Raw genomic sequence first — 9,654 nt, forward strand, 5'->3', positions numbered from 1 at the left:
TGTCACAGGAGAGGTGTGTGTATGAATCTGTTGATGTCACAGGAGCGGTGTGTGTATGAATCTGGTGATGTCACAGGAGCGGTGTGTGTATGAATCTGGTGATGTCACGGGAGCGGTGTGTGCATGAATCTGGTGATGTCACGGGAGCGGTGTGTGTATGAATCTGGTGATGTCACAGGAGCGGTGTATGAATCTGGTGATGTCACAGGAGCGGTGTATGAATCTGGTGATGTCACAGGAGCGGTGTGTGCATGAATTTGGTGATGTCACAGGAGCGGTGTGTGCATGAATCTGGTGATGTCACAGGAGCGGTGTGTGTATGAATCTGTTGACGTCACAGGAGCAGTGTGTATGAATCTGGTGATGTCACAGGAGCGGTGTGTGTATGAATCTGGTGATGTCACAGGAGCGGTGTGTGTATGAATCTGGTGATGTCACAGGAGCGGTGTGTGTATGAATCTGGTGATGTCACGGGAGCGGTGTGTGTATGAATCTGGTGACGTCACGGGAGCGGTGTGTGTATGAATTTGGTGACGTTACGGGAGCGGTGTATGAATCTGGTGATGTCACAGGAGCGGTGTGTGTATGAATCTGGTGATGTCACAGGAGCGGTGTGTGTATGAATTTGGTGACGTTACGGGAGCGGTGTATGAATCTGGTGATGTCACAGGAGCGGTGTGTGTATGAATCTGGTGATGTCACAGGAGCGGTGTGTGTATGAATCTGGTGATGTCACGGGAGCGGTGTGTGTATGAATCTGGTGATGTCTCGGGAGCGGTGTGTGTATGAATCTGGTGATATCACGGTAGCGCTGTGTGTATGAATCTGGTGATGTCATGGGAGCGGTGTGTGTATGAATCTGGTGATGTCACGGGAGCGGTGTGTGTATGAATCTGGTGATGTCACGGGAGCGGTGTGTGTATGAATCTGGTGATGTCACGGGAGTGGTGTGTGTATGAATCTGGTGATGTCACGAGAGCGGTGTGTGTATGAATCTGGTGACGTCACAGGAGCGGTGTGTGTATGAATCTGGTGATGTCACGGGAGCGGTGTGTGTATGAATCTGGTGATGTCACGGGAGCGGTGTGTGTATGAATCTGGTGATGTCACGGGTGCGGTGTGTGTATGAATCTGGTGATGTCACGGGAGCGGTGTGTGTATGAATCTGGTGATGTCACGGGAGCGGTTTGTGTATAAATCTGGTGATGTCACAGGAACGGTGTGTGTATAAATCTGGTGACGTCACAGGAGCGGTGTGTGTATGAATCTGGTGATGTCACAGGAGCGGTGTGTGTATGAATCTGGTGATGTCACGGGAGCAGTGTGTGTATGATTCTGGTGATGTCACAGGAGCGGTGTGTGTATGAATCTGGTGATGTCACAGGAGTGGTGTATGTATAAATCTGATGTCACAGGAGCGGTGTGTGAATACGGTGATGTCACAAGAGCAGTGGGTGAATATGGTGATGTCACAGGAGCAGTGTGTGAATACGGTGATGTCACAGGAGCGGTGTGTATGAATCTGGTGATGTCACAGGAGCGGTGTGTATATGAATCTGGTGATGTCACGGGAGCGGTGTGTGTATGAATCTGGTGATGTCACGGGAGCGGTGTGTGTATGAATCTGGTGATGTCACAGGAGCGGTGTGTGTATGAATCTGGTGATGTCACGGGAGCGGTGTGTGTATGAATCTGGTGATGTCACGGGAGCGGTGTGTGTATGAATCTGGTGACGTCACAGGAGCGGTGTGTGTATGAATCTGGTGATGTCACGGGAGCGGTGTGTTTATGAATCTGGTGATGCCACGGGAGCGGTGTGTGTATGAATCTGGTGATGTCACGGGAGCGGTGTATGAATCTGGTGATGTCACGGGAGCGGTGTATGAATCAGGTGATGTCACGGGAACGGTGTGTATGAATCTCGTGATGTCACAGGAGCGGTGTATGAATATGGTGATGTCACAGGACCAGTGTGTGCATGAATCTGGTGATGTCACGGGAGCGGTGTATGAATCTGGTGCTGTCACGGGAGCGGTGTGTGTATGGATCTGGTGATGTCATGGGAGCGGTGTCTGAATACGGTGATGTCACGGGAGCGGTGTGGTGATGTCACAGGAGCGGTGTGTATGAATCTGGTGACGTCACAGGAGCGGTGTGTGTATGAATCTGGTGATGTCACGGGAGCGGTGTGTGTATGAATTTGGTGATGTCACAGGAGCGGTGTGTGTATGCATCTGGTGATGTCACAGGAGCGGTGGGTGTATGAATCTGGTGATGTCACGGGAGCGGTGTGTGTATGAATCTGGTGATATTACGGGAGCGGTGTGTGTATGAATATGGTGATGTCACGAGAGACGTGTGTATGAATCTGGTGATGTCACGGGAGCGGTGTGTGTATGAATCTGGTGATGTCACGGGAGCGGTGTGTGTATCAATCTGGTGTCATGGGAGTGGTGTGTGTATGAATCTGGTGACATCACAGGAGCGGTGTGTGTATGAATCTGGTGATGTCAAAGGAGCGGTGTGTGAATCTGGTGATGTCACGGGAGCGGTGTATGTATGAATCTGGTGATATCACGGGAGCGGTGTGTGTATGAATCTGGTGATGTCACGGGAGCGGTGTGTGTATGAATCTGGTGACGTCACAGGAGCGGTGTGTGTATGAATCTGGTGATGTCACGGGAGCGGTGTGTGTATGAATCTGGTGACGTCACAGGAGCGGTGTGTGTGTGAATCTGGTGATGTCACAGGAGTGGTGTATGTATGAATCTGGGGATATCACGGGAGCGGTGTGGGTATGAATCTGGTGACGTCACAGTAGAGGTGTGTGTATGAATCTGGTGATGTCACAGGAGCGGTGTGTGTATGAATCTGGTGATGTCACAGGAGTGGTGTGTGTATGAATCTGGCGACATCACAGGAGCGGTGTGTGTATTAATCTGCTGATGTCACAGGAGCGGTGTGTGTATGAATCTGGTGACGTCACAGGAGCGATGTATGAATCTGGTGATGTCACAGGAGCGGTGTGTGTATGAATCTGGTGATGTCACAGGAGCGGTGTGTGGATGAATCTGGTGACGTCACAGGAGCGGTGTGTGTATGAATCTAGTGATGTCACAGGAGCGGTGTGTGTATGAATCTGGTGATGTCACAGGAGCGGTTTGTGTATGAATCTGTTGACCTCACAGAAGCGGTGTGTGTATGAATATGGTGATGTCACAGGAGCGGTGTGTGTATGAATTTGGTGACGTTACAGGAGCGGTGAATGAATCTGGTGATGTCACAGGAGCGGTGTGTGTATGAATCTGGTGATGTCACAGGAGCGGTGTGTGTATGAATCTGGTGATGTCACAGGAGTGGTGTGTGTATGAATCTCGTGATGTCACAGGAGCGGTGTCTGTATGAATCTGGTGTTGTCACAGGAGCGGTGTGTGTATGAATCTGGTCACGTCACAGGAGCGGTGTGTGTATAAATCTGGTGATGTCACAGGAGCGGTGTGTGTATGAATCTGGTGATGTCACAGGAGCGGTGTGTATGAATCTGGTGATGTCACAGGAGCGGTGTGGGTATGAATCTGGTCACGTCACAGGAGCGGTGTGTGTATAAATCTGGTGATGTCACATTAGCGGTGTGTGTATGAATCTGGTGATGTCACAGGAGCGGTGTGTGGATGAATCTGTTGATGTCACAGGAGCGGTGTGTGTATATGAATCTGGTGATGTCACAAGAGCGGTGTGTGTATGAATCTGGGGATGTCACAGGAGCGGTGTGTGTATGAATCTGGTGACGTCACAAGAGCGGGGTGTGTATGAATCTGGTGACGTCACAGGAGCGGTGTGTGTATGAATCTGTTGACGTCACAGGTGCGGTGTGTGTATGAATCTGGTGATGTCACAAGAGCGGTGTGTGTATGACTCTGGTGATGTCACAGAAGCGGTGTGTGTATGATTCTGGTGATGTCACTGGAGCGGTGTGCGTATGAATCTGGTGATGTCACGGGAGCGGTGTGCTTATGAATCTGGTGATGTCACGGGAGCGGTGTGTGTATGAATCTGGTGATGTCATAGGAGCGGTGTGTGTATGAATCTAGTGACGTCACAGGAGCAGAGTGTGTATGAATCTGGTGATGTCACAGGAGCGGTGTGTGTATGAATCTGGTGATGTCACAGAAGCGGTGTGTGTATGAATCTGGTGATGTCACAGGTGCGGTGTGTGTATGAATCTGGCGACGTCACAGGAGTGGTGTGTATATGAATCTGGTGATGTAACAGGAGTGGTGTGTGTATGAATCTGGTGACGTCACAGGAGCGGTGTATGAATCTGGTGACGTCACAGGAGCGGTGTGTGTATGAATCTGGTGATGTCACAGGAGCGGTGTGTGTATGAATCTGTTGATGTCACAGGAGCGGTGTGTGTATGAATCTGGTGACGTCACAGGGGCGGTGTGTGTATGAATCTGGTGATGTCACAGGAGCGGTGTGTGTATGAATCTGGTGACGTCACAGGAGCGGTGTGTATGAATCTTGTGATATCACAGGAGCGGTGTGTGTATAAATCTGGTGACATCACAGTAGCGGTGTGTGTATGAATCTGGTGACGTCACAGGAGCGGTGTGTGTATGAATCTGGTGATGTCACAGGAGCGGTGTGTGTATGAATCTGGTGATGTCACAGGAGCGGTGTGTGTATGAATCTGGTGACGTCACAGTAACGCTGTGTGTATGAATCTGGTGATGTCACAGGAGCGGTGTGTGTATGAATCTGGTGATGTCACAGGAGCGGTGTGTGTATGAATCTGGTGATGTCACAGGTGCGGTGTGTGTATGAATCTGGCGACGTCACAGGAGCGGTGTGTGTATGAATCTGGTGATGTCACAGGAGTGGTGTGTGTATGAATCTGGTGACGTCACAGGAGCGGTATATGAATCTGGTGATGTCACAGGAGCGGTGTGTGTATGAATCTGGTGACGTCACAGGAGCGGTGTGTGTATGAATCTGGTGATGTCACAGGAGCGGTGTGTGTATGAATCTGGTGATGTCACAGGAGCGGTGTGTGTATGAATCTGTTGATGTCACAGAAGTGGTGTGTGTATGAATCTGGTGATGTCACAGGAGCGGTATGTGTATGAATTTGGTGATGCTACAGGAGCGGTGTATGAATCTGGTGATGTCACAGGAGCGGTGTGTGTATGAATCTGGTGATGTCACAGGAGTGGTGTGTGTATGAATCTCGTGATGTCACAGGAGCGGTGTCTGTATGAATCTGGTGTTGTCATAGGAGCGGTGTGTGTATGAATCTGGTCACGTCACAGGAGCGGTGTGTGTATAAATCTGGTGATGTCACAGGAGCGGTGTGTGTATGAATCTGGTGATGTCACAGGAGCGGTGTGTATGAATCTGGTGATGTCACAGGAGCGGTGTGGGTATGAATCTGGTCACGTCACAGGAGCGGTGTGTGTATAAATCTGGTGATGTCACATTAGCGGTGTGTGTATGAATCTGGTGATGTCACAGGAGCGGTGTGTGGATGAATCTGTTGATGTCACAGGAGCGGTGTGTGTATATGAATCTGGTGATGTCACAAGAGCGGTGTGTGTATGAATCTGGGGATGTCACAGGAGCGGTGTGTGTATGAATCTGGTGACGTCACAAGAGCGGGGTGTGTATGAATCTGTTGACGTCACAGGAGCGGTGTGTGTATGAATCTGGTGATGTCACAAGAGCGGTGTGTGTATGACTCTGGTGATGTCACAGAAGCAGTGTGTGTATGATTCTGGTGATGTCACTGGAGCGGTGTGCGTATGAATCTGGTGATGTCACGGGAGCGGTGTGCTTATGAATCTGGTGATGTCACGGGAGCGGTGTGTGTATGAATCTGGTGATGTCATAGGAGCGGTGTGTGTATGAATCTGGTGACGTCACAGGAGCAGAGTGTGTATGAATCTGGTGATGTCACAGGAGCGGTGTGTGTATGAATCTGGTGATGTCACAGAAGCGGTGTGTGTATGAATCTGGTGATGTCACAGGTGCGGTGTGTGTATGAATCTGGCGACGTCACAGGAGTGGTGTGTATATGAATCTGGTGATGTCACAGGAGTGGTGTGTGTATGAATCTGGTGACGTCACAGGAGCGGTGTATGAATCTGGTGACGTCACAGGAGCGGTGTGTGTATGAATCTGGTGATGTCACAGGAGCGGTGTGTGTATGAATCTGTTGATGTCACAGGAGCGGTGTGTGTATGAATCTGGTGACGTCACAGGGGCGGTGTGTGTATGAATCTGGTGATGTCACAGGAGCGGTGTGTGTATGAATCTGGTGACGTCACAGGAGCGGTGTGTATGAATCTTGTGATATCACAGGAGCGGTGTGTGTATAAATCTGGTGACATCACAGTAGCGGTGTGTGTATGAATCTGGTGACGTCACAGGAGCGGTGTGTGTATGAATCTGGTGATGTCACAGGAGCGGTGTGTGTATGAATCTGGTGATGTCACAGGAGCGGTGTGTGTATGAAACTGGTGACGTCACAGTAACGCTGTGTGTATGAATCTGGTGATGTCACAGGAGCGGTGTGTGTATGAATCTGGTGATGTCACAGGAGCGGTGTGTGTATGAATCTGGTGATGTCACAGGTGCGGTGTGTGTATGAATCTGGCGACGTCACAGGAGCGGTGTGTGTATGAATCTGGTGATGTCACAGGAGTGGTGTGTGTATGAATCTGGTGACGTCACAGGAGCGGTATATGAATCTGGTGATGTCACAGGAGCGGTGTGTGTATGAATCTGGTGACGTCACAGGAGCGGTGTGTGTATGAATCTGGTGATGTCACAGGAGCGGTGTGTGTATGAATCTGGTGATGTCACAGGAGCGGTGTGTGTATGAATCTGTTGATGTCACAGAAGTGGTGTGTGTATGAATCTGGTGATGTCACAGGAGCGGTATGTGTATGAATTTGGTGATGCTACAGGAGCGGTGTATGAATGTGGTGATGTCACAGGAGCGGTGTGTGTATGAATGTGGTGATGTCACAGGAGCGGTGTGTGTATGAATCTGGTGATGTCACAGGAGCAGTGTGTGTATGAATCTGGTGATGTCACAGGAGCGGTGTGTGTATGAATCTGGTGATGTCACAGGAGCGGTGTGTGTATGAATTTGGTGATGTCACAGGAGCGGTGTGTGTATGAATCTGGTCACGTCACAGGAGCGGTGTGTGTATAAATCTGGTGATGTCACAGGAGCGGTGTGTGTATGAATCTGGTGATGTCACAGGAGCGGTGTGTATGAATCTGGTGATGTCACAGGAGCGGTGTGGGTATGAATCTGGTCACGTCACAGGAGCGGTGTGTATAAATCTGGTGATGTCACAGTAGCGGTGTGTGTATGAATCTGGTGATGTCACAGGAGCGGTGTGTGGATGAATCTGTTGATGTCACAGGAGCGGTGTGTGTATATTAATCTGGTGATGTCACAAGAGCGGTGTGTGTATGAATCTGGGGATGTCACAGGAGCGGTGTGTGTATGAATCTGGTGACATCACAGGAGCGGTGTGTGTATGAATCTGGTGATGTCACAGGAGCGGTGTGTGAATCTGGTGATGTCACGGGAGCGGTGTATGTATGAATCTGGTGATATCACGGGAGCGGTGTGTGTATGAATCTGGTGATGTCACGGGAGCGGTGTGTGTATGAATCTGGTGACGTCACAGGAGCGGTGTGTGTATGAATCTGGTGATGTCACAGAAGCGGTGTGTGAATCTGGTGATGTCACGGGAGCGGTGTATGTATGAATCTGGTGATATCACGGGAGCGGTGTGGGTATGAATCTGGTGACGTCACAGTAGAGGTGTGTGTATGAATCTGGTGATGTCACAGGAGCGGTGTGTGTATGAATCTGGTGATGTCACAGGAGTGGTGTGTGTATGAATCTGGCGACATCACAGGAGTGGTGTGTGTATTAATCTGCTGATGTCACAGGAGCGGTGTGTGTATGAATCTGGTGATGTCACAGGAGCGGTGTGTGTATGAATCTGTTGATGTCACAGGAGCGGTGTGTGTATGAATCTGGTGACGTCACAGGGGCGGTGTGTGTATGAATCTGGTGATGTCACAGGAGCGGTGTGGGTATGAATCTGGTGACGTCACAGGAGCGGTGTGTATGAATCTTGTGATATCACAGGAGCGGTGTGTGTATAAATCTGGTGACATCACAGTAGCGGTGTGTGTATGAATCTGGTGACGTCACAGGAGCGGTGTGTGTATGAATCTGGTGATGTCACAGGAGCGGTGTGTGTATGAATCTGGTGATGTCACAGGAGCGGTGTGTGTATGAATCTGGTGACGTCACAGTAACGGTGTGTGTATGAATCTGGTGATGTCACAGGAGCGGTGTGTGTATGAATCTGGTGATGTCACAGGAGCGGTGTGGGTATGAATCTGGTGACGTCACAGGAGCGGTGTGTATGAATCTTGTGATATCACAGGAGCGGTGTGTGTATAAATCTGGTGACATCACAGTAGCGGTGTGTGTATGAATCTGGTGACGTCACAGGAGCGGTGTGTGTATGAATCTGGTGATGTCACAGGAGCGGTGTGTGTATGAATCTGGTGATGTCACAGGAGCGGTGTGTGTATGAATCTGGTGACGTCACAGTAACGGTGTGTGTATGAATCTGGTGATGTCACAGGAGCGGTGTGTGTATGAATCTGGTGATGTCACAGGAGCGGTGTGTGTATGAATCTGGTGATGTCACAGGTGCGGTGTGTGTATGAATCTGGCGACGTCACAGGAGCGGTGTGTGTATGAATCTGGTGATGTCACAGGAGTGGTGTGTGTATGAATCTGTTGACGTCACAGGAGCCGTGTGTGTATGAATCTGGTGATGTCACAGGAGCGGTGTGTGTATGAATCTGGTGATGTCACAGGAGCGGTGTGTGTATGAATCTGGTGACGTCACAGGAGCGTTGTGTGTATGAATCTGGCGATGTCACAGGAGCGGTGTGTGTATGAATCTGGTGATGTCACAGGAGCGGTGTGTGTATGAATCTGTTGATGTCACAGAAGCGGTGTGTGTATGAATCTGGTGATGTCACAGGAGCGGTGTGTGTATGAATTTGGTGATGTTACAGGAGCGGTGTATGAATATGGTGATGTCACAGGAGCGGTGTGTGTATGAATCTGGTGATGTCACAGGAGCGGTGTGTGTATGAATCTGGTGATGTCACAGGAGCGGTGTGTGTATGAATCTGGTCACGTCACAGGAGCGGTGTGTGTATAAATCTGGTGATGTCACAGGAGCGGTGTGTGTATGAATCTGGTGATGTCACAGGAGCGGTGTGTATGAATCTGGTGATGTCACAGGAGCGGTGTGGGTATGAATCTGGTCACGTCACAGGAGCGGTGTGTATAAATCTGGTGATGTCACAGTAGCGGTGTGTGTATGAATCTGGTGATGTCACAGGAGCGGTGTGTGGATGAATATGTTGATGTCACAGGAGCGGTGTGTGTATATGAATCTGGTGATGTCACAAGAGCGGTGTGTGTATGAATCTGGGGATGTCACAGGAGCGGTGTGTGTATGAATCTGGTGACGTCACAAGAGCAGGGTGTGTATGAATCTGGTGACGTCACAGGAGCGGTGTGTGTATGAATCTGTT

The sequence above is a fragment of the Dendrobates tinctorius genome, unplaced genomic scaffold (assembly GCF_039654945.1).
Source record: "Dendrobates tinctorius isolate UK_male_01 unplaced genomic scaffold, ASM3965494v1 ptg000237l, whole genome shotgun sequence".
In the NCBI taxonomy this organism is placed as follows: Eukaryota; Metazoa; Chordata; class Amphibia; order Anura; family Dendrobatidae; genus Dendrobates; species Dendrobates tinctorius.